Genomic DNA, 26,889 nt, shown 5'->3' with positions numbered 1-26,889 from the left:
GAATTCATGCTTGGCACTCCTCGAACCTCAAGCCCCCTCAGTGATGAAGGGAAAGGCTTGATGGTGCCTTCCATGGGCCAACGGAAGAAGTTCCCACAGTTACCTATGCTCAATGATTGGAGCCAAGTGAGGTCCTGGAGTCCATGCCACGTGACCATGCTGCAGTGGCTAACATCTAGTCTTGTCAGGGATTTAAGCTTGTTGAACTCTGTCAATGAAAGGTGTGGCACCCCTCTAATACTCATAGTCTCTACTTTATGCAGGTTATGCCATGCCAACTCACCTTCATACCCATCAACCCGCAGCTCCTTCCCACAATAATAAAACATTGAGACAGCACCACATGCCAAAGAAAAATATTTTGGTGTGGGAGTGTGAGGCATGGAGGGCATAGCCAATTTGGGGCAACCAAGAATTTCAAGTGTTGACAGGTTGATGGAAGAGCAGCCAGAGGAGTTCAGGAAGGGCAAAACACAGAGCTCAGGACAATTATTGCATCGGACATATTCAAGCCTTATTGTTAGTCTACACCATAGCATACAGTAAGGAAAACATACCAGCAGATCAGATGCTCTTCAGCCCAAATTGTTAGTCTTGTGAAACAAATCAGTAGTCACCGGGAAGCCAACGCACACAGTGGATAGCAAGAACATGCCTGGAACAAATCAGTGCTTTAGTAGGGATCTATTTTTCTGTTTCTAATAAAGTGAAATAAACGACCAACTGACCTTTTTTTTGAGATGGTCTAAAAAAAGCTCCTTCGGGACAGCAAGACATTGCTTCCATTACTGTTATATAGTTTGGACAGAACTGTTAGATGTGTATAGTCTCTCTTGCATTTTACCACACACATGTATATGTACTGGCCCTTGGCCCTTCAGTGAATGTAGTTGCCCATTCCTAACATGGTATCAGATGCTTAGGTTCCTCTCCCACTCCCGCACGCTCGCAGCTCCTTGCCTCGCTCCCCCGTCGCCGGCCTCGCTCCCCCATCGCCGGCCTAGCTCCCCCGTCGCCGGCGCCGGCTACCTCCTCTTTCGCACCCGGCTCTCTCCTTCCCCGCCGCCACGCCGTCTCGCCCCGGCATGCGCTGCCCCAAGCTCGGCCGCGGCCTGCCGTCGCTGTACCGCGCCGCCCCGAGCGCGGCCGCGGACTGCCGTCGCTGCCTCGTGCCTTCCCGTGCTCGGCCGCGGCCGGCAACCACCTTCCTGCGCCTCCCCACGCCCGGCAACCACCTCACCGCGCCCGACCGCGACCTCCCCGTGCCTGGCTGCCCCTGGCCGCCTGCTGCAGCCGGTGCTGCCCAGGGCCGGCTCCTCCCACGCTCGCTCTTCCCCCCGCTTCCTCCATCGGGGCTGGATCGAGCCAGCGCGAGCCCGATCCCGATCTGGATCGGGTTTCCTGTAGCAGTGTACTGTAGCAGTTGACCAAAAAGAGAGAGAGAGAGAGAACTCCTCATGTCTTCTTCGGGCTATGTCGCCGTTCCTCGGTGCTCGGTGATCTTCGATGGCACCAACTATGCCGAGTTTGCGGGGTTTATGCGTATCCATATGCGCGGTCTCCTTCTGTGGGGTGTTCTCTCTGGCGAGGTCCCCTGTCCGCCTTGACCTGTTGCTCCTGTGGCTCCTACCCCGCCAGCACCGCCGGTTCTTGCTGCTGATGCTTCTCCGGCCGATCGCGATGCCGCCAAGGCTCTAGATGATACTGCAGTTGATGCCTATGATCAGCAGATGTCAGCCTATTCGGATGCCCTTTGTGCCTATTGTGATGATCTGTCTGCTTACACTCAGTGGTGCAATGATGATGCTCGTGCTGCTGCTGTTCTTACTGCGAGTGTCCTTCCTCAGTTTGCCTCGGAGTTCATGGGACTTGGCACAGTTGCAGCGATGTGGTCTTATCTCTGTCAGTGCTATCAGCCCTCTGGTGACGCTCTCTACCTATCTATGGTGCGTCAGGAGCATACACTCCAGCAAGGTGATTCCTCTGTGGATGAGTTCTATTCATAGTGCTCTGCCATCTGGCGTCAGCTTGACTCTCTTCGGACCGTCGTTTGTGGATCTTGCCGTTGCTGTCAGACTACAGGTCAGATTTGGAGTTTCAGCGGGTTCACGAGTTCTTATCTCGTCTTCGCTCTGAGTTCGAGCCTCGCCGTGCTCACCTGCTTGCTCGTGGTCGTGTTCCTATCTCGGAGGTACTTGCTGAGCTTCGTGCTGAAGAGACCCGCCTTTTCTCTGCCGGGTTACTTGTGGTTCCATCAGTGTTGGCCGCCCGAGCTCCTATGCCACCTGCTTGCCTCACAGCTCCACCGCTCCTGCCTACTCCTTCAGGGGGTGGGTCGTCCTTCTTATGCTGAGAGGGGCCGCTCGCTCCGTGACACCTTCTATGGCTACTGCTCTCGGCCAGGTCACCCAGAGTCTGATTGCCGTGAGAAGAAGCGAGACCAGAGGCGCTCCTCTTCCAGTGGGACTCCTGGATCCTCCTCGACCCTGTCACTCATTGACCAGGACATTATGAGGCTCAAGCGTCTCTTAGCTTCCTCAGGCTATTCGTCGACCGGCTCCGCTGCTGCTGTGACTGCAGCCACTGCTCCACTGCCGCAGGCATCTACACAGTCAGGTACATCTTCGTGGGTTCTGGATTCTGGAGCCTCTTTTCATATGTCTTCTGATTCTTCTGTGCTGTCTTCTCTCCGACCTCTTGATTCACTTGTTAATATTCTTACCGCTGATGGCACACCTCTTCCTGTTGCTAGCCGTGGTCTTCTTTCCACTCCATCTTTTTCTGTTCCTAGTGTTTCACATGTTACTCGCCTCACCATGAATCTTTTTTCCGCTGCCCAACTTACTGATTCTGATTGTCGTGTCATTCTTGATACCGACTCTTGCTCCATTCAGGATCGTCGCACCAAGGCTTTGGTTGGTGCTGGCCCCCGGCGCCGTGAGTCCGAGGGCCTTTTGGGAGGTTGACTGGCTTTGTGTTCCTTCCGCTGCCACCACTTCAGCCAGCTCCCATGCTCTTGCTGCCTCTTTGTCTGCGTCCTTCCAGCAGTGGCATCATCGCCTTGGTCACATATGTGGCTCTCGCTTGTCTTCTTTAGTTCGTCAGGGCCTATTAGGGTCTGTATTTGGAGATGTTTCTTTACATTGTAATGGTTGCAGACTTGGCAAATAGACCCAGTTACCTTATCCTACCAGTGAGTCGGTATCTCAGCGTCCTTTTGACTTAGTTCATTCAGATGTATGGGGTCCTGCTCCCTTTGATTCGAAAGGTGGTCACCGCTACTATATCTTGTTTATTGATGATTTCTCTCGCTACACTTGGCTCTACTTCATGAAATCTCGTAGCGAGGTTCTCTCTATATACAAACGTTTTGCTGCCATGGTTCACCACTAGTAGAAAACGGGCCTATTGTCCCGGTTCATAAGGGCCTTTTGTCCCGGTTTTTGAACCGGGACTAAAGGGTCGTTACTAATGCCCTGACCCTTTAGTCCCGGTTCTAACCAGAACCGGGACAGATGGGCCTCCACGGGGCCTGCGCGCTGAGCCCAGGCAGGAGGGCCTTTGGTCCCGGTTGGTGGCACCAACCGGGACCAATAGACCTCCACGCGTCAGCATTTCTGTGGCTGGGGCTTTTGTTTTTTTTGAGAGGGGGGGTTGGGGGTTTTGGGGGGTTAATTTAGGTATTTCATATATTGTGTTAGATAGCTAATTAATAGAGAGAAGTGTCCTCTCTTATGTCCGTGCTTGGTCGACGCTACGTACTATACATACGTATAGAGAGGACTAGACACGCTAGCTAGCTAGTAAGCAAACGAAGGAAATAGAAGATCGTTATGAACATATATACATACAGAGAGAAGTGATATCGACCACCTCTCCTTCTCCGAGAGAGTGGTCGAACAACAAGTTCTCGTATATCTATCCGACACTACCGGCTACATATATACAATAATTATCTCTTACAAATATAATCTCCTAAATTAAGGATGCATGGTCCACATAGTATTCTCCGTCTTCACCAATCACGTGGTCAAGAAAGAATGCCGCCAATTCCTCTTGAATTGCTCGCATGCGATCTGGTGCTAGGAGTTCATCCCACATCCGGAACATCTAATTTGAAGAAGGGGGTCAATACATATATATACGAATGAATGAAACTCAAAACAAATGATGGTAATAAAATAAAATTGTGAATATTGTTATTTACGCACTTCATATTGTTCGGCAGAGTAGCCCCGCTCACAGGTCGTGTGGCGGATGGACTCGCAAACGTAGTATCCACAGAAATCATTCCCTTGGTCCTGCCACAACCACTTTACAAGAAATAGAGGTCAATCAAACAGATAAGCAAGAATGCCAAATGGTATTGATGAAACTAGCGCTTGAATCAATAGCTAGGAGATGCGCGGAACATGCTACTATAGTACTTACTTTCGGGTGTCTAAATTGCAGCTCCTTCGGCAGTCCCGGAGCTTTTCTGGTGAATTTTCTCCAAACCCTGCCAGACAAAGAAAACAATTACTTGATATCAGAAATGAACAAAGTTGCTGATATGGTGGATAATGATCGATTTAACTTACTTCTGGAGTATTTGAGTAATGTTCGCATACTCCTGGGGATCTTTTCATTTAGAGTCCAAGACAGTTACTACTCCTTGCTCAAGCCTAATCTCTAGGAGAATATAGTGGTAACTGCGCATACATGCATAACTCATCAATTACATTACTATAACCTGGATTAATATATAAGGGAAACCGAATATGCACAAGACAGTAACACTCACTTGAAGTTGTAAGGAAAGAGTATTATATCTTTGTGTTCATTTATTTTGAATGATCGTAGCAAGTTGGCCTCGGTATCTGCGGCACGAAATTTAACCTCAGTTGCATCTATGTGATATGTGTTAATGAATCCAATATCACCGACTTGTCTTTTCTTAAATTTGGCGATCTTCAATCTGCATAATATAGTGAGGATAATTATAAATACATGCAATGAAAGAGCTGAGCTATATAGAGAGACTTAATGACAGGAGTAGTAGTATTTACAGACAGTAGCAGGTGACCGTTGCTTTATCGAGGGCCAATTGATTGAAAAACTGATAGAACTCCTCAAATGGAATAGGCAACAGATCAATTCCAACGAGGTCATGCTCCTTTTTAACTCTCACATACAAAGTACTCCTCCCCCAGACTCTCTGCAGATTTTCAAGTACCAATCATGCAATCATCGCATCATCATTGATAGAGATTTTTCATCTTTGACGAGAGGCTTCCCGTACTCGTATCTGTGTATCTGCACGTCCATGAAATCATAATGTACATCGTCGGGCAGGTAATGTCCAAGATTGCTATAACCGGACACCATCCTCGGATCGACGATGTCGCTAGGCACCTTGAGTGGGGGGCACGATTGATTCCCTTGTTCGCTGAGCTGGGCAATTTGTTTCCCAGCTGCTCATCGTTCTTTCATCCTTTGATCACTAACTGTACTTCCCGACCGCTCCACTTCAGCCCATGTCTTTCCAATAATGCGCTCATAGTTGCCTTTCGACGGAGACTTGGGTGGTTTTGCCAGGGCAGCCAGAGTGCGCTTCACTTTCACCGGATGTACCTTCTCCTCCGGAGGTGGATGTCTCTTTGCTTTCTGGAATCGGCCGGCAGTGAAAAGTTGCGCCGGGTTCATTAGGAAAAACAGAGCCAACAGCCGCCTTGACTTTCATATTAATCCATTGCATCATAAGGTGGCAATTTTGAGCCTCCGTGATAGCATGCACGGGATAGCTGGCAGGAGCCGTCAAGACAAGCTCCGGCTGAAGCAGCTCGGTGGAAGCCACGCTGCTTCTCCGTGAGATGGCGGGGTAGCTTCAGGGGAAGCTTCGGCAAGTCGTTTGCTGCGATTTGCTTCTCGTTCCTCTATCGCTTGTACCCTTGCGTGCAGCGCCTGCAATTCGGTCTGCTACACTTTCTTCCTCCTCTTGTGGCATTTGTAACCGCCTGCGTCCAGAAACCCAGCCTTCCACGGAATGGAGCCTGGAGTGCCTCGTGTCCGTCCAGGGTGCTCAGGATTTCCGAGGGCCTTTGTGAGCTCGTCGTTCTCTCTATCTGGAAGGAACGTCCCTTTCTGCGCTGCATCGATATAGTATCGAAGGTTCTTGAAGGGTATGTCAAGTTGCTTGTCCGTCCAAATGCACTTCCCTGTTACAGGGTCCAAGGATCCGCCAGCCCCGAAGAACCAAGTCCGGCAACGGTCTGGCCAGTTCATTGTCTCTGGTTCGATCCCTTTATCAAGCAGATCAGTCTCAGCCTTTGCCCACTTAGGCCGGCCTTTGAGGTAGCCACCTGACCCCGTGCGATGGTGAAGCTTCTTCTTCGCAGCATTTTTCTTGTTTGTCTCCGACATCTTCTTACTCTTATCCGATGTCTTGTGGGCCACAAATGCGGGCCATTGATTTATGATCTTCTCATATTTGCCCTTGAATTCTGGTGTCTATTTTTTGTCGACAAACCTTTTCAGCTCATTCTTCCACCTCCTGAATAGCTCTGCCATCTTCTTAAGAGCAGCAGACTTAATTAATGGCTCTATAAGCGGCTTCTCCGGATCCTCCTCTGGCGGTAGGGTGAAATTTGGCTTCAGCTCATTCCAAAGATCATCTTTCTGCATATCATTGACATAAGACACCTCAGGGTCTTCTTTAGCTGGCTTAAACCATTGGTGGATGCTGATCGGGATCTTGTCCCTAACAAGAACCCCGCACTGAGCAGTAAATGCATCCTTCGTCCGGATGGGTTCAATCGGCAGGCCATCGCGCGCGATTGCTGTGATCTCAAACCTTTCATCCTCGCGCAACTTTTTCTTCGGGCCTCGTCTGTTTACCGAAGTTGTGCTCGATCCGGAGGGCTAGAAAAAAGAAGAAAGACGAGAGTTAATTAATATGTGTACATACCAAAACAACGAATGCATCAATTAGCTAGTTTCCGCACAGGCTTAACTAATATATTTACCTGGCCGGAATTTGTTCGGTCACCGGAGCCGTCACCCTGTTCTTCCGGACCTGCTTCTTCACCCGGCTATTCTTCCGGACCTGCTTCTTCACCCTGCTGTTCTTCTAGACCATCATTGTCGTTAAGAAAACTCGACATGACATCACCTCCGTCTAAGATTATGACCCGCAACGTCTCTTCTGCTTCCTCATCTCGTCCGTGCTCCATTGTTTCTGCAAATATATATTACAACATGGCAATTATTACACAAGCATGACAACACGTGGATATATTAGTTTGGGTGTACTCCTCGAGAGTTTTCACTGTCGAAGTTATCCGGGAGGGGGTAATATCGACAACGATGAGATACATACGCGGGAAAATAATGTTATCGGGGAGCGGGTATATCGACCCCACATGTTGAAGTTATTGGGAGGGGTTTATATCGAAAACGACGACATACGTACATGGGAAAATAATATTATCGGGGAGGGGGTATATCGACCCCCCCACGTGTTGAAGTTATCGGGAGGGGGTATATCGAACCCCCCTTGTGTTGAAGTTACCGGGAGGGGGTAATATCGACAACGATGAGATACATACACGGGAAAATAATGTTATCGGGGAGCGGGTATATCGACCCCCCCACGTGTTGAAGTTATCGGGAGGGGTTTATATATCGACAACGATGACATACGTACATGGGAAAATAATATTATCGGGGAGGGGTATATCGACCCCCCACGTGTTGAAGTTATCGGGAGGGGGTATATCGACCCCCCTCGTGTTGAAGTTACCGGGAGGGGGTAATATCGACAACGATGAGACATACACGGGAAAATAATGTTATCGGGGAGGGGGTATATCGGCCCCCCCCACGTGTTGAAGTTATTGGGAGGGGTATATCGACGACGACAGACCCGATAAAACATAAGAAAACAAACAAGAAATAAAAAGAGGAGAAGAAGAAAGGAATAGCTAGAGGAGAAGATCGAAGAAAAAAAAGAAGAAAAAAAAAGAGGAGAAGAAGAAAGGAATAGAGGAGAAGAAGAGAAAATAGAATATCTCCTCTTCCTTTTCTTCTTTTTTCTTCTTCTTATTTATTTCTCCTCTTCTTCCTCTCCCCTCTTCTTCTCCTTTCTTCATCTTCTTATTTCCTTTTTCCTCTCATTCTTTTTCTTCTTCTTCCTTCTTAAAAATACATGAAGTAGTATTGCCTAATTCATTGTTTATATGAATATACAAACATTTGCATATTTACAATAATTAATATCACCAAAAAAATCTATGAACAGAAAAAAATCCTAATTTTTCTAAAAAACTATCTTTTGCATATATACATGAACATATATATACACAGAGAACATATATACATATATATAAAAAACAAGCATATATATGAAAAAAATGCTAGCTAGGGAGGGCGCCGGCCGGACCAGGAGGACCGCGGGGTCGGCGGCGAGGATGGCGACGGGGCAGTGGGCGCGCGCTCGGGGTAGGGGGCGCGGGCAACGGCGAGGGCGGGCGGGGGCGGCGCGCGTCGGGGAAGGGGCCGGCATGGGCGGGCCGGGGCGGCGCGCGTCGGGGCAGGGGCGCGGGCGACGGCGACGACGGGGGCGGGCCGGGGCGGGCGGCGTCGGCGTCGTCGGGGGTGGCAACTGCAAGATGAGAGTGAAAATGTCCTAAGTGTGGACTTATATAGCAGAGCCTTTAGTCCCGGTTCGTGGAAGCAACCGGGACTAAAGGTGGGCATTAGTCCCGGTTGGTGCCACCAACCGGGACCAAAGGCCACTTTTCAGCAGCCCAAAGGGCGGGAAGCGGCAGCCTTTGGTCCCGGTTGGTGGCACCAACCGGGACTAAAGGTGGGCATTGGTACCAGTTCGTGGCACCAATCGGGACCAATGCCCACATTTAGTCCCGGTTGGTTCCACCAACCGAGAACAAAGGCCTTGTGTTGCTGCGCCCGCGTCGAAAGTTTAGTCCCACCTCGCTAGTTGAGAGGGGTGCGCAGTGGTTTATAAGCCCCACTGCCGCACCCCTCTCGAGCTTCTCTCCATTGCAGGCTTACGGGGCTAATTGTCACTGCTATGCCTGTGGGCCTACTGGGCCTCCTCCGGGCCTGAATCCTGGCCCATGGATGGGTTTCTAGTCGTATTCAGGCCGTGGGGGCCCAGTAGGTGGCACTTTTTTGTTTTTTGTTGCTTTATTTATTTTATTTTCTTTTGTTTTTAATTCTTTATGCTTTTAGTTTATAAAAATTATAAACTTTTTGTTAATGCCATTAGTTTTCAAATTTGAAAACACTTTTTTTGTTTTTTTGTTTTCTTTGTTGCTTTATTTATTTTATTTTGTTTCTACTTACAACAAAATACTTATTGTTGCTATTTTCATTTTTATTTTCAGTTTTTTTGTTTTGTTTTCTGCATTATTTATTTTCTTTTGTTTTTTGCTTTATTTTTTAATTCTTTTTGCTTTTAGTTTTAGAAAAATTATAAACTTTCTGTTAGTGCCATTAGTTTTCAAATTAGAATAGTTAAAATTTGAATTATTTGAAATTTGTGTGAATCACAAATTTGTGATTAACTCTACCAATGGCCCACGTGGCTGCCCTCTTAAGAGTGTTCTTGGTGAGAACATTGTTGACAAGGAGCGAACCGGGATTAATGGTATTACGAGGGCCAAACCATAAGACATTAAAGCATTTGAAATGAACTCTGAAAAAGTTGGCATAGCATGTGCATGTACAAAACGGAGAATGGTATCATACTCGTCTGTTACAAAGTTGGCATGGTATCATCATAATAGTTGCGGGAGAAAGTCTTCACTTTTTCTTCGCTTGTGTCATTTGCTTATTGCGCCGTAACCATGGATAATCTTCATCGTTTATCAGGATGCTTGGGTCAGCCTTGACTTTGAAGGGAGGAATTTCATGAAACTTTTCATAATCTTCAGACATGTCTGTCTTGCCCTCCACTCCCACGATGTCCCTTTTTCCTGAAAGAATTATGTGGCGCTTTGGCTCATCGTATGATGTATTCGCTTCCTTATATTTTCTTTTTCTCGGTCTGGTAGACATGTCCTTCACATAGATAACCTGTGCCACATCATTGGCTAGGACGAACGGTTCGTCAGTGTACCCAAGATTTTTCAGATCCACTGTTGTCATTCCGTACTGTGGGTCTACCTGTACCCCGCCTCCTGAAAGATTGACCCATTTGCACTTAAACAAAGGGACCTTAAAATCATGTCCGTAGTCAAGTTCTCATATGTCCACTATGTAACCATAATATGTGTCCTTTCCCTTCTCGGTTGCTGCATCAAAGCGGACACTGCTGTTTTGGTTGGTGCTCTTTTGATCTTGGTCAATCGTGTAAAATGTATTCCCATTTATCTCGTATCCTTTGTAAATCAATACAGTCAAAGATGGTCCCCTGGACAAGAAGTACAGCTCATCACAAACAGTGTTGTCACCTCTGAGACGTGTTTCCAACCAACTGCTGAAAGTCCTGATGTGTTCACATGTAATCTAGTCGTCGCACTGCTCCGGGTGTTTGGAGCGCAGACTATTCTTGTGTTCATCGACATACGGGGTCACCAAGGTAGAGTTCTGTAAAACTGTGTAGTGTGCTTTAGACCAAGAATGCCCGTCCCTACATATTATTGAGTCAGCTCCTAGCGTGCCTTTTCCAGTCAGTCTCCCCTCATACCGCGATTTAAGGAGACCTATCTTCTTAAGGCCAGGAATGAAGTCAACACAAAACCCGATGAAATCCTCTGTTTGATGGCCCATGGAGATGCTTCCTTCTGGCCTAGCGCGGTTACGGACATATTTCTTTAGGACTCCCATGAACCTCTCAAAGGGGAACATATTGTGTAGAAATACGGTCCCCAGAATGACAATCTCATCGACTAGATGAACTAGGACGTGCGTCATGATATTGAAGAAGGATGGTGGGAACACCCGCTTGAAACTAACAAGACATTGCGCCACATCACTCCTTAGCCTTGGTATGATTTCTGGATCGATCACCTTCTGAGAGATTGCATTGAGGAATGCACATAACTTCACAATGGCTAATCGGACGTTTTCCGGTTGAAGCCCCCTCAATGCAACCGGAAGCAGTTGCGTCATAATCACGTGGCAGTCATGATACTTTAGGTTCTGGAACTTTTTCTCTGGCATATTTATTATTCCCTTTGTATTCGACGAGAAGCCAATCGGGACCTTCATACTGAGCAAGCATTCAAAGAAAATTTCTTTCTCTTCTTTCGTAAGAGCGTAGCTGGCAGGACCTTCATACTGCTTCGGAGGCATGCCGTCTTTTTTGTGCAAACGTTGCAGGTCCTCCCGTGCCTCAGGTGTATCTTTTGTCTTCCCATACACGCCCAAGAAGCATAACAGGTTCACGCAAAGGTTCTTCGTCACGTGCATCACGTCGATTGAAGAGCGGACCTCTAGCTCTTTCCAGTAGGGTAGGTCGAAGAATATAGATTTCTTCTTCCACATGGGTGCGCGTCCCTCAGCGTCATTCGGAATAGCTAGTCCGCCGGGACCCTTTCCAAAGATTACGTGTAAATCATTGACCATCGCAAGTACGTGATCACCGGTACGCATGGCGGGCTTCTTCCGGTGATCTGCCTCGCCTTTGAAATGCTTGCCTTTCTTTCGACATTGATGGTTGGTCGGGAGAAATCGATGATGGCCCACGTACACATTCTTCCTGCATCTGTCCAGGTATATACTTTCGGTGTCATCCAAACAGTGCGTGCATGCGTGGTATCCCTTGTTTGTCTGTGCTGAAAGGTTATTGAGAGCGGGCCAATCGTTGATGGTCATGAACAGCAACGCCTTTAGGTTAAATTCCTCTTGTTTGTGCTCATCCCACGTACGTACACCGTTTCCATTCCACAGCTGTAAAAGTTCTTCAACTAATGGCCTTAGGTACAAATCATTCTCGTTACCGGGTTGCTTAGGGCCTTGGATGAGAACTGGCATCATAATGAACTTCCGCTTCATGCACATCCAAGGAGGAAGGTTATACATACATAGAGTCACGGGCCAGGTGTTGTAATTGCTGCTCTGCTCCCCGAAAGGATTAATTACATCCGCGCTTAAAGCAAACCATACGTTCCTTGGGTGCTTTGCAAACTCATCCCAGTACTTTCTCACGATTTTTCTCCATGGGTGCTCTCAACTTCCCGTCTTTCTTACGGTCCTCACTGTGCCATCGCATCAACTTGGCATGCTCTCCGTTTCTGAACAGACATTTCAACCGTGGTATTATAGGAGCATACCACATCACCTTCGTAGGAACCCTCTTCCTGGGGGGCTCGCCGTCAACATCACCAGGGTCATCTCGTCTGATCTTATACCGCAATGCATCGCATACCGAGCATGCGTTCAGATCCTTGTATGCACCACGGTAGAGGATGCAGTCATTAGGGCATGCATGTATCATCTGCACCTCCAATCCTAGAGGGCATACGACCTTCTTTGCTGCGTATGTACTGTCGGGCAATTCGTTATCCTTTTGAAGCTTCTTCTTCAATATTTTCAGTAGCTTCTCAAATCCTTTGTCAGGCATAGCATTCTCTGCCTTCCACTGCAACAATTCCAGTACGGTACCGAGCTTTGTGTTGCCATCTTCGCAATTGGGGTACAACCCTTTTTTGTGATCCTCTAACATGTGATCGAACTTCAGCTTTTCCTTTTGACTTTCGCATTGCGTCCTTGCATCGACAATGACCCGGCGGAGATCATCATCATCGGGCACATCGTCTGGTTCCTCTTGATCTTCAGCAGCTTCACCCGTTGCAGCATTATTGGGCACATCGTCTGGTTCCTCTTGATCTCCACCAGCTCCCCCCGTTGCAGCATCACCGTATTCAGGGGGCACATAGTTGTCATCGTGCTCTTCTTCTTCTCGTCTTCCATCATAACCCCTATTTCTCCGTGCCTTGTCCAAACATTATAGTGTGGCATGAAACCCTTGTAAAGCAGGTGGGTGTGAAGGATTTTCCGGTCAGAGTAAGACTTCGTATTCCCACAATTACGGCATGGACAACACATAAAACCATTCTGCTTGTTTGCCTCAGCCGCTTCGAGAAATTCATGCACGCCCTTAATGTACTCGGAGGTGTGTCTGTCACCGTACATCCATTGCCGGTTCATCTGCGTGCGTTATATATAATTAAGTGTGTCAAAAACCATTACAGAACATCATGAATAGATAATTAAGTGACCAAATTAATATAAGTTCATCATGACATTAAAACCAAAGTACATACATAGTTCTCATCTAACAACATATAGCTCTCCAGAGCATCTAATTAATTAAACCATACATTGAAACTATGTAAAACATTTCAATGCGAAAACAAACGTGATCATAATCACAACCAAGGTAACAATTGATCCAACGGCATAATGATACCAAGCCTCGGTATGAACGGCATATTTTCTAATCTTTCTAATATTCAAGCGCATTGCATCCATCTTGATCTTGTGATCATCGACGACATCCGCAACATGCAACTCCAATATCATCTTCTCCTCCTCAATTTTTTTATTTTTTCCTTCAAGAAATTGTTTTCTTCTTCAACTAAATTTAACCTCTCAACAATAGGGTCGGTTGGAATTTCCGATTCACATACCTCCTAGATAAATAAAAATCTATGTCACGTTGGTCGGCATAATTTTCATAAACAATAAATGAACCAATAGTTATAAAGATAATATATACCACATCCGAATCATAGACAGGACAAGGGCCGACGGGGGCGGATACCAAAACCATCGCACTATATAAGATGCAATAATAAAAGTAAGAAAATGATACAAGTATCTATCTAAACATACAAGTAAGAATATTTTTCCTTTCAGAAAGAAGATAAGAACAAGAGGCTCACCAGGGTGGTGCCGGTGATGAGATCAGCGCGGGTGATCGACGGCGGTGAAGACGGGGGCGGGGCGTGACGGACCGCTAAACCTAGACAAATATTGAGGAAAATGGAGCTTGGAGGTCGAGCTTGGAGAGGAGAAAGCTTAAGTAGTGTGGCTCGGGCATTCCATCGAACACCTTGTGTGCATAGGAGGTGAGCTAGAGCACCACCAAGCCCTCTCCCCCTCGGCCAGAAAAAACAGAGCAGTGTGCTCTGCTCTTGCGCGAGGGGGTATATATAGGCACCACCATTGGGACCCGGTTGGTGGCATGAACCGGGACTAAAGGGGGGCCTTTGGTCTCGGTTCATGCCTCCAACCGGGGCCAATGGTGGTGGGCCAGGAGCCAGGACCATTGGTCCCAGTTCGTCCCACAAACCGGGACCAAAAGGTCCAGACGAACCGGGACCAATGGCCCACGTGGCCCGGCCGGCCCCCTGGGCTCACCAACCGGGTCAAATGCACCCATTGGTCCCGGTTCTAGACTGAACCGGGACTAATGGGCTTACCCGGCCTGAACCTTTGCCCCCTTTTCTACTAGTGCACACCCAGTTTTCCACGCCCATTCGTACTTTTCGTGCTGACTCCGCTGGTGAGTTTATCTCTCAGCTGTTGCGTGGTTTTCTTGCGGAACAAGGTACTCTTTCCCAGTTCTCATGTCCTGGTGCACATGCTCAGAACGGCGTTGCTGAACGTAAGCATCGTCATCTACTTGAGACGGCTCATGCTCTGATGATTGCCGCTTCTCTCCCACCCCATTTTTGGGCTGAGGCTGTTTCTGCATCCACCTATCTCATCAACATACAACCATCGACTGCTCTGCAGGGTGGTATTCCTATGGAGTGTCTCACTGGTCGTTCTCCTGACTACTCAGCTCTTCTTATGTTTGGATGTGTGTGCTATGTCCTTCTTGCCCCGGGAGAACACACCAAACTGACTGCTCAGTCGGTTGAGTGTGTTTTTCTTGGCTACAGTGATGAGCACAAGGGCTATCGCTGCTGGGATCTTGTTGGTCGTCGTTTGCGCATCTCGCGTGATGTGACCTTTGACGAGTCTCGCTCTTACTACCCACGTCCTTCTACCTCGAGCTTCTCTGTGGACGATCTTTCTTTTCTTCTTCTCCTTGATACACCCTGCTATGTGCCTCCTCATGTTTTTCCTCCTCCGCCTGCACCTCTCCTTCCTTCTCCTTCACCACCGACACCATCTTCCCCATCCTCCTCCTCCAACTCTCCACCATCATCTCCACTCCGTCGCCCTCTCTCACCATTTCCTCTTCACTATACTTGTGCACCTCCTTTCACGCCTCCCCCGGTTCATAACCTCCATGCTCGGCCTCGCCCCCCGCCTGATCGCTACTCTCCTGATCGGTACGGTCTCTCTGTTATTGCTGAGCCCACTTCCTATCGGACTGCCATGACTCAGCCTGAATGGCAGCTTGCGATGGCCGAAGAGCTTGCTGCCCTTGAGCGCTCTGGCACATGGGATCTGGTTTCTCTCCCTTCCGGTGTCCGTCCCATCACCTGCAAGTGGGTCTACAAGATTAAGACTCGCTCTGATGGTTCTCTTGAGTGCTACAAAGCGCGCCTTGTGGCCCGTGGTTTTTAGCAGGAGCAGGGGCGCGATTATGATGAGACATTCGCTGTTGTGGCCCACATGACCACTGTTCGCACTCTTCTTGCTGTTGCTTCTGTTCGTCATTGGTCTATCTCTCAACTTGATGTTCAGAACGCTTTTCCTAATGGCGAGTTGCGTGAGGAGGTTTATATGCAGCCACCACCGGGGTACTATGCTCCTGATGGTATGGTCTGTCAACTTCGCCGCTCCCTCTATGGTCTTAAACAGGCCCCTCGCTCCTGGTTTGAGCGCTTCGCCTCTATGGTGACTGCCGCTGGTTTCTTGCCCAGTGATCATGATCCCGCGTTGTTTGTTTACACGTCTCCTCGTGGTCGGACTCTGCTCCTTCTCTATGTTGATGACATGATCATCACTGGTGACGACTCTGACTACATCGCCTTTGTTAAGGCTCGCCTTCGCGACCAGTTCCTCATGACTGATCTTGGTCCACTTTGCTATTTTCTTGGCATTGAGATCTCCTCGACCTCTTATGGATTCTACATCTCCCAAGAAAAATATATTCAGGATCTTCTTGCTCGCGCTGCTCTCGGTGATGAGCGCACTGTTATGACTCCTATGGAGCTCAACGTTCAGCTTCGTGCCTCTGATGGTGACCCTCTCCCTAACCCCACTCGCTATCGTCACCTTGTTGGCAGTCTTGTCTATCTTGCTGTTACGCGTCCTGATATCTCCTATCCTGTTCATATCCTGAGTCAGATCGTTGCAGCACCCACCTCTGTCCACTATAGTCATCTGATAACCCACAAGTATAGGGGATCAATTGTAGCCTCTTTCGATAAGTAAGGGTGTCGAACCCAACGAGGAGCTAAAGGTAGAACAAATATTCCCTCAAGTTCTATCGACCACCGATACAACTCTACGCACGCTTGACGTTTACTTTACCTAGAACAAGTATGAAACTAGAAGTACTTTGTAGGTGTTTTTGGGTAAGCCTGCAAGAAAGTAAAGAGCACGGAAATAAAAGGTAGGGGCTGTTTAGATAAAGACACAACTAAATTAGTTTTAGTAAAGAGCTTGTTGTTACGAGAAAGTTATTTGTCCCTAGGCAATCGATAACTAGACCGGTAATCATTATTGCAATTTTATTTGAGGGAGAGGCATAAGCTAACATACTTTCTCTACTTGGATCATATGCACTTATGATTGGAACTCTAGCAAGCATCCACAACTACTAAAGATCATTATGGTAAACCCAACCATAGCATTAAAGCATCAAGTCCCCTTTTACCCCATACGCAAACAACCTACTTACTCGGGTCTGTGCTTCTGTTCACTCACGCCACCCACTATAAGCAAATCATGAACATATTGCAAACCCTACAGCGGGAATCCCTCACGCTTGCGCGACACGGAGAGCACCATAGGACAACATCAATAATAAAACATGCAACTCAAACCAATCACTACAAGAAAACACCATGTATGGTCGCTTTTTCTGAGACGCTATTTTTATTCGTCTCTATGCCCATGAACACTGCGGGCTAAAGACGCTTCTTAAGACGCTTACCTAGCGCCACAAACTTTTCTTATAATTAGTCATTTAGAAAATAAGTATGTAATTTTAATTAATTTAGAGACGATTTGTGAGACGCTTTAGTAGGTGTCTCCATTCTTATCTTAAGCTTGTGAGAATTTTGAATAATCATATTTTTAAAATCAGATAGCTACTAAAATTAGTTCTGCTATAATTTAAACATGACCAAAGTAACTGCATCAAAGCATGAATCAAGAGGCATTTTTGTATTTGATTGTAACCTTAATAATACCCTCTATAATATTATATTATCTTTGTAATATTCTCCTGTCAAAACAGAAAACCTTAATTATCCCCAAAATGTACGCAATTCCCAAAATGTTCTCGCTTGTCTTCTCAATTATCGTGGCAACCTGGAAACGTTCGGTAGCGAGGCGGCTTCTCCCGGCGCTCTGTTGAGCTGGCAGCCCAACTGATGGTGCTGCAGGCCTCTTGTTGCCACCTTGGGCTGGCTAGAAGGAGCCCACTTCGAGCCAAACTGCACAGTACATGCCACTCCTCGCTCCGGAGGGCATCAATGGCATCAGGGTTAGGTCCTCGTTCACATGGGGTGGCAGCTCCTTGCTAACAGCAGGATTGGCAGCGCCGAGGATGGGATCCGGCGAGGAACGGGCTGGAAGGACGGATTTTTAGGTGGAGGAGAAGATCTGGCTGGCGACGAGGGCCGCCAGACATGGCGGCGGGAACGGGGCGGTGAGGTTTTGAGAGGAGAACGCGAGGGACAGGGGAGATGTGAGCGAACCGAACCGTGCGGTCCCTGGCCGAGTGAGGAGAAGCTCCAGGAGATTGAATAATCATTTTCTTGGTGGTGGCAATACAACGTGAGTAAGTCCAACTCCAGATTCCTTGTTAACAAGAAGCTGGGTTTCCCTCGCTTCACAAAAATACACTAGAGCCCAAGTTGGCTTCGAGAATTTTAGCTTCCTGATGCTTTAGGAGATAATTGCATCTATAGTCCTTGTAGTCGCGGGCGACATCTAACTTGATCTTGGATTTTGCGTATTGCTTCAATACAGTTTCAGTATACAAAAATACGTGATCAATACGGTCCTCCTGGCTCTACATGTTACATATGTATCGCGAATCTCCCACATGACACATTAGCACGGGCCCACGTCAGCCTGGGACCCATAATCTCCCATATGACACATTAGCATGGGCCCACGTCAGCCTGGGATCCATATGTCAGTGAGAGCGAGAAATAAGATAAAGAAAAAGAAAAATGGGTGGCGCAAAGTTTCGAACCCACAACCCCCAGCCAAAAATTGCATGAGCAAGCCACCACACTAAGGGCCAAATTCAGGTAAAATTCAGGATGAACATTCTTGTATACAAATAGCGCTGTCCAGGCTATAGCAGCCCAGGCGCATCTAACATTCTTAAGAAGTTGCTCCCCACTTCTACCTATTCTCTCAACATGCACAATGTCCACATCATCACCATGCCACATCATCAATACTAAATATGAGCAACCCACTAACAGCCATGTCATCTCACAGAATCTGTTCCCACGTCAATACGTCATCATGAAAATAATTGTTCACTTGCCCATCGTACCGCAGCCGCGATCATCTCCACTCAGACTCGAACGTGCACGTCGCTTTTAATGCCCAATTGGCCATGTTAATGTGTGTTGAGCGCAATCTTCTCAACTTCCCATCACATATTTTCTTTTCTCCCCACTAGCCGCAACCCATCGACCCCTCCTTCAGAACCCGTGTACGGTACGGCGCGACGGCCGGGATCCCATCTCCACGCCAGGTACTCCTCTGGCACGACCGCCGATCTGGCTCGCTTCCGCGGCACTCCGGCCGGGATTCTCTGGGGCTACGTTCTCCTTGCCGGTGTGGTGTGCCTGCATCGTCAAGGTGGTGGTGCCCTGGTCCTCCCCTCCCGTCAATGTCTCTGTTCCTTCCAAGGTAGCTCCGGCACTGCTCCTTCACCGGCCGTCTGCGCCGCCCAAGCCAGCCGCAACCTCTTCTTGCGTCCACCGTCCACACAGTCGTTGCCTTCCTCCCCCGGTCATGTGTGCGGCCAAGCTGGCCTCACAACTACCAGCGGCCCACGTCGGAAGCGTCGCTCCTGCTATGAACGCCACTGTGGCTGCCTCAACGCAACACCAGGCCACCGCACACATCGATACACCGTGGAGAGATGTTTCTACTACACACCCCAGCTAAGTTGTGGATTTTCCCCTTTTTAATTATTTTGAGATAATTAAGTGTTGCAAATGAGGAGTTCTTCGTGAGTAATCAAGATTGGTTCATTAATGTTGCAATTTCTCTTTTGATTCCTATAATCTCTCTATTCCTCTTCGCCATAGCGTCTGGATCCATCATCTTTCCTTTTTGTTATTTTTTGGGATGGCTTTGTGCACCTGTGTCTCTTAATTTTATAGCAGGCCGCGCCGCACCCCATCAGAAACCTGTCAATTCCTACTTCTACTACTGCACGGAGGTACGCACTGATGTTTAGTCCTGTGTTTGATCTTTCAAGCCCTTATTGTTGCATTCTAATTTCTTCCCCTTCTCTTACTGTCGTGCATCGGGATGGTCCCATATACCTTCCTCTTGATCTCTATTCAACCTTCTGACCGCTGGCAATCCTGCCCCATGGAGGTAGGCAGTGATGCTAGCTTCTTGCTCTAATTTTATTCGTCTACAGACATTAACACTATGCACTGTATGACAAAATCATCTGCTCAAGATTTCTTATGGTTAATGTTGTGATTGTCATCTATAGTTCTATACTACTATCTGTATGTTCTGGCAATAAAATTGTTTGTCGTTTTATTCCTGCAGGTATACAGTGCATTCTAGGCATTCCCTTATATTTTACCCGAATTAATATGACCTCACTGACGACCACAACCTTCTCTACTCTTGAGTCAGTATCTCACATACGAATGACTGATGAATATTTTCTCTACTCTCTTGAATCCGACCGATCTTAATATTGCAAAACTTCCTTCACTTTTAGTCTCAGTGCCGCCTGCGAGCTCCTCAACCTGCACATAGATCGGGAGCGAAGGATGGCGGCGACTAGATAAAGGAAGTGGAGATATCAACTTCATATGACGCAACATGGTCAGCTAGATATGCAGTCGGCGAGGCGTTTGCTTGGTCAGTGCAGGAGAGCTGCTGTGTCACACGCGAACTAAACCATGATCTGCTCCCATGAAGCCCTAGATCCAAAAATAATAATAGTTTCAACTTGCAGATTTGCTGTTGTCTAACCGATTTTCTCTAGCAGGTGGCGTGAAATCTATTGTACCCCTTTGAGACAGGTGATGCCTATCATCCAGTGATGGTAACTCCTACTCCTCTGCTTTATTAGCCAGATGCATAATTTTTTTATGCATTGCTGAAGAAGCCCTCTAAAGAAATTACCTTACAAAAATGCTCAAATATTCACTAATGGTATGCCTCAATAATCCTCTCTGTCATTAAACAAACCTTCTATTTGTAATATTTGATGTGTGCTGAATGCATCTCCGGATAATAGGAGTAGTTTGATGATTGCAGGTTACTTTTTTCTGTATTCGGCGATTGAGTCTCAATCATTCTGATGTTTTACTGTCGTGTGTTACTTCAACATATATGCACACCTGAGAGTGTTGACAAGTATAGGCATGTGAACACTTGAAGGAAGATGATAAAAAAATAGTATCTGATGGAATCATGTAGCAGTTCCTAATGGTTGTGCTCTCAAGTGCTATTTTCCCAATATATAGATGTAAGAACATCTCCTGCTTTAATGGTCGTAGCAGATTGTTATTCTTTTATTGCTTCAGTGCTACACCTATAGTCTAATTATTCTTTGCTTTGCGGAATTCGTAAGATTCACTGTACTAATCTCCCTTTGTTGTCATAGTTGTTGGATATAACGTACATGCCATTACTTTCGGAACAAGTTATCCTGACTTCCCAAGCCATAATTTTTAAAATATTAATTAGAATAAAATAGGCGGAATGCATAATATGCTTATGGAATGCTATGTTCAGTTATTGAACCAAAGTTCATCACTATGTTAACTTTAAGAGCTTTCTTTCTTGCATGGCATGGTCTTATGAAGTCAAATTGGCTCACTACTTTATTTCATTTTGAATGTTACTTTTCTCGCTAATTGTTGCATAATATTTTCCTTCACTGAATGTAGTAGAGGTTGAATAAAATTGCAGAATCATGGGACAAGCCGAACTGGTATGTTTCTGTTCCTGCCGTCATGCAAATCTTCTTGCGCACTATTCTGTTTCTATTTTTTAAGCTCCAACACCCTGCTCCCTGTTAATGCAGATGACTGCTCGCTATTGTCGCCGGATGAATATAAGTGAGATATGATGCAAGGGACTAACAAGAAGCATTACCACCTCCCAAGGAAACTTCCAATGCCTATTTGATTTGTAGTTTTCTTATTTGCTCTTTGTGTGTCAGATGTTTTGGTTTAGCGTATGATTGAGTAGTCACTCGGAGCAGAAACACCGACAAAACATTGATATGAAAACACATAATCATAGTGATGAACTTTGCTCTTTGTGTAGTGTTCAGTTTTTTGAACTGATTTTATTTAAGTTGGGAGATTGATGGTTAACAAGTATATTCAAATGATCTATATTTCATTTGTCTATTATATCCAAATTTTTTTCTACAATTCCCGCAGCAACGCGCGGGATGTCATCTAGTTTTTTTAAGAACGCGTGTGCTAGCAAATTAACCTGGCACTAGTATTCGTTTTTTTTTGTGAAAAACAGTAGTATCTTTTTTGGAATGGTAAAAAACAGTGGTATTTGCTACTAATAAGATGCACATGTTTTCGAACCATGCTTTCTTTCCTTTTTCGTTTTTTCTATTTATTTCTTTGTTTATTTTCATATGTAAAATAGTGTTTAAAGTATTCAACATTTGTTTGCGCTTTCAAAACTAGTTTAGAATTTTTTTTAATGAATCACATTTTCTGAAAATAGTTTGAGGTTTCAAAATTTGGTCACAGTATAAAAAAGCGACATTTACACACACCCCCCCCCCTCCTAATTTCCTTCCGACCTCATCTTTATCCCTGAACAAAAATAGTGCTCAACTTTCTCCCTCTTCCGCCAGGTGTGCTTATGGAAATACCCTTCCGTGTCCTTTTCGTTTCGGTCAAAGGGCTTTGACTGTCTAAGGGGCGTTTCCTGGATATTTTTACCCTCACTGCGTATCTCACTTACATGTGGGCCACTTCATCCAAGAAAAAAAAGAAAAAAACTCTCTCCCTGCCACCTCTCTTTATGTCTCTTGCATGTGGGCCTAGCAAGAAAAAAAAGGAAAATAAAAGGGAATCTCTCTCTCTCTCTCTCACCTCTGTCTCTCCCAACTCCGGCGAACCCGATGCCCCGACCTACGCCGCTGCGGTCGTGAGCTCCACACCAAGCTCCGCGCTCCTCTCTCTCTCTCTCTCTCTCTCTCTCTCTCTCTCTCCCTAGTTCTCTCCCATCTCTAGCCCTCTCCCGCAAGAATGCCCGAGAGCCCCAGGTTGCCGTCGTCAGCCGCGCACGCGTCCAAGTGCCAAGACCTCGTCAGGAAGCTCTGATGAGATGCCCTTGTCCTCTTATCTAATGAATTCGAGTAGTGAAGGACTGGATAGGCTCCCACGAAGTCATCTTCCCCGCCTCTCGCCTCGGACCGCCGCCGTTGATTTGATGCCGTTGAAGTGCCCCGCCCGATATCTGTCGCTCCCCGAGGATCCCGAGGTGCTGTAGAAGACGTAGACGTCCTCCACAGCAAGCCAGTGACCCAGGGCCTCTTCCCCAGGAGCTCTGAGCCCTGCCATGGCCGCTGTCGTGGGATTGGTCATCGTCGTTGACTCCGGCGACAGATGGGCCTAATCCACCACCTCTCAATGCGTCTGAGCCAGGGCTATTGCCGGGTGCCCTCAGTCGGCCTCCCCGCCGCTTCGTGGTGTCCCTCCACCGAAGGATTTGGCTGCCGCCTGCAATCCTTGACCCAAACCCTTTGTTTTCCTTTTTTAGAAACAAATACAGTAATATTTATACATATGTGGTTGGTTGTTGCCAACAAAATTATTTTCTCCTAATCAGATTTGGCGCTCTCAATCTATTTTCTTTACCGCCTAAACCTCCCGCATTTCTCGAAACTTTCTGAGTCATATAATTATAGTCCCAGTTATTTTTCCCATGACGCCATCTCCCACCTCCCCATTTCAACGGCCTCCTGATCCAATCTGCGCCCCGGGCGCCACCCGATCTCCCACCCCACACGGCGGCAGCCTCACCCTGAAGCGCCGCCCTCTGCCACTAGTTCCGCCCGACGCCGACTCCCGTTCTCCTCCATCCGCAGCGGCGGCAGTTGGAGCCCCGCCGGCGTCCGTCGTCCTCACCAACACGAAGCCGTGCTCCCTCCTGACGTCGTCCTCACCGTCACCAAGCCGCATCCACGGCAGTCCATCTCTCACCCGAAGCACCATGGCGAGTTCCGTCGCTACACCACCCACAAGCAGCGCCCACCTCCAGCCAGCATCTTCAGCCTCCGCCACGTCAAGCAGGTGATGCCTTACCCCATATCCCCTACAGTTTTACCATTAACATTAAATCAATCAAAGTGGCCTCCTTCGTTTATACACATCTCAAGTCTCTATCCTTTTCTATCTCCGTCTCCTTACTTCCTTCATGTAGACAATGCACTCCAAGTGTTTGGTGAATTGTTTGCTTGCTAGATATCAATTCTGACAGATTTCCTCAAAAGTATGTTAGCAACTGTTTGGTCGAATGAAATTTTATATGGTGAAACTCAAAAGTAGTACAAGTCGTGTTAGATAAACAGGCCAAAATAACCTCACTTTCCATTTACCCTGGTGCATAAAACATGATAGTGCTATGCCACTGTGCACGCCATGGTAACTTCTTTTGTACTGACCGCAACTGCAACTACCAGGATACAGGGGTTCTCATAATCAACTAACTAAAATTTGCCTTTATTAATCAACTGGGTAGTCTGATAACTCCTACTATATCTTTGTAGATAGATGAAACCTCTAACCTGTAAACAGCTATCTGAACCAGATCTCTTCTTTCTCTTGAGATAGGTACATCCATCACTGATGAATCGTCGGGTTTGTGTTATTTTGTATAGCCTGCAGGGGTCTTGGAAATATGTGACCACTGTCTTGAGGTACTGGTGTCAGCCTAATTTCCATCCATTGCTCCAGATATAGCACCCTTGGGTCCAAAATCAAAATCTCACCCAAAGTGAAGCAGAGCTACCTACTGGTGAGTAGTAATACTTAACTATCGCTATGATTATGTGTACCAAATAAAAGTTCTGCCTTTTCAGCTATAGCTGAGATTTTCGCTGACAAATCAAAGTTAAGTTAACAGATTAGCATATATTTGGCAGGCAAATGCAAAGGTCTGCAATAGCTATGCGCTATATATACACTACACGATAAATCATATTTTCTGCTTTTTTTACGAATGCAAAATTCTGAGTAACCAAGCCATGCGTTTTTCACTCTGGTGTAAAAAGTATGCCATGTTAATTTGCACTAAACATAATTTTTTTATAGGAACCATGACTTAGTTTCAAGAGGTAATCATAAAGTTTAATGTGTTAATTTCAATATTTGTCTCTATCACTGCAATTCTGTTCTCATCAACTAATGTAATGCATGCTACCTTTTCTTATGTCTGATCTAACAGTCAGAGTTACATAACAGAACATTGCTTATAACAATTCATTTTGGTTTGTTTCCATAGTAACTGATATGCTGGCCAACTCATTTATTAAGCGGTATTGATAGGACAAGGTGATATATTAGTAGATTTAGCTCTCAGCATAGAAGGCGATCTATTTGTGCTAGACCCCTTTAATATGTATGCAATTTTCTTCTAGTCTCTGTTATCTTCCTATCAGATCTTGCATGGTTCAGTTGTTTATTAGATAGTGCAGTGCAATGCATGACCTTGACATACATTTCTATACACACATTACAGATCATTAGCTTGTTGATTAACATATTATTTTAACATTGTCTTGGCAAAAATATTATGTTGAGGGTACCTTAGTGGCTTCGACGCTTGAAGATCTCAGTGCAGGCTGCTGCAAGTGTACGACCAGATGAAGAAAATTTACAAGGCCCTCCAGAGATTGATAATTTATTACCAAAAAAGCCTCCTAAATCTACTAGCCAAATTAAAATAATTTGTACGCTCAAACATTTTTTCAAACACATAAGTCATGTGATGTATGGTCCAGTTATAAGCCATTGTGATATTTTGGGATGCAGGGGCGAGTGGAGAGCTGTTACAAGTTATAGGGAAATTCTGAGTTAAAACTTCATCAGAATTATGCAGGGGAAACAATTTGTGGAGACTGATTGAAGTTGTATTCCAAATGGATGGTCGACTGCCATTTAAATTTTTCTCTGTTATCTTCCTTTTTCAGGGTAGCTGAAAATTTAGAAAATGAGTGCAAAGAAGGAGCCAGGAGCAAGTACAGAAGAATTAGTCTTTAAATGAACAATATTTTGAATTATGTATTAGATTTTAGATTCATAGGAAAACTTTGTTCTAGTTTACAGGATCTTTTCATAATTATTTGTATCTTTCATATGAATGTCTCATTTGATTCAATTATGAACTCAAGGTGTTTGTTCCTACTAATTAGTGCACTGCTTGTTTTTACTAAGGATGCTAATTGTGCAAATGGTATTATAGTGAATGCAATTGGTGATATGGGCGGATGCCTTATTATATAATGATTGTTGTTGCTTATGATTGTAATGGTTGATATGGGCAGATGCCTTTATATCATGATATTTGTTGATCATTCTACACATGCATCTGTGGTGTGGTAAAGTAACTGATTTTGAAATGATGAATTGCACATTCTAAGTAAATCAGATAATATTTAAAGTAAAATATTCAATGCTTAGAGAGAAACTAATGTATATTTAGAGACGAATATGATGTCTCTACACAACGTGTATAAGAATGGGCCCATGACGAATGAAGGTCTTTATGTAGAGACGTGATAGAGCGCATCTAGCACAACGTCTTTACATACATAGAGACGATTTTGAACGTCTCAATATAGCGTCTCATGCCATGTAGAGATGCTTAGCCAGCATGTCTACTTGTTTTGAGACGGTCCGTGAGAAGACGCTCCAAAGACACTTTACTAAATCGACTCTATGGTTGCCTAGAGATGAAATAACACGTCTCTAGGTATGAAATTGCACGTCTCTACACGTAGATTTTCTTGTAGTGAATCTTGATCATCAAATAGCCCATAGGACAAAACAGATCTACTCAAACATCATAGGATAGCCATACATCATTGGGAAATAATATATAGCGTTGAGCACCATGTTTAAGTAGAGATTACAGCGGGTAAGAGAGAGGTTACACCGCTGCATAGAGGGGGGAAGAGTTGGTGATGATGGCGGTGATGTTGTTGGTGAAGATTGCGGTGATGATGATGGCCACGGTGGCGTTCCGGAGCCACCGAAAGAGAAGGTGAGAGGGGGCCCCTTCGTCTTCTTCTTCCTTGACCTCCTCCCTAGATGGGAGAAGGGTTTCCCCTCTGGTCCTTGGCCTCCATGGCGTGGGAGGGGCGAGAGCGCTCCGAGATTGGATCTGTCTCTCTGTCTCTCTCTGTTTCTGTGTTCTCTCCTGCTGCCCTTTCACCGTTTCTTTTATATCCAGAGATTCATAACTCCGATTGGACTGAAACCTTCGCCGTGATTTTTTCCCCAAAAATTAGCTATCTTGCAGCCGAAGAAGGGCATCAACCACCTT

At 46.1% G+C, this 26,889-nt stretch overlaps 1 pseudogene; it reads left to right on the top strand.

Annotated features, from left to right (window-relative positions):
- Window positions 1-1,457: 1,457 nt before the first annotated feature.
- LOC147962527 (uncharacterized) lies at window positions 1,458-2,668 on the top strand (annotated as a pseudogene).
- The last annotated feature ends 24,221 nt before the right edge of the window (window positions 2,669-26,889 follow it).

Source organism: Triticum urartu, chromosome 7A (assembly GCF_056163025.1).
Source record: "Triticum urartu cultivar PI428250 chromosome 7A, HENAU_Tu73, whole genome shotgun sequence".
NCBI lineage: Eukaryota > Viridiplantae > Streptophyta > Magnoliopsida > Poales > Poaceae > Triticum > Triticum urartu.
The sequence above is the reverse complement of the archived record's forward strand: the minus strand, read 5'-3'. Positions and strand labels throughout refer to the sequence as shown.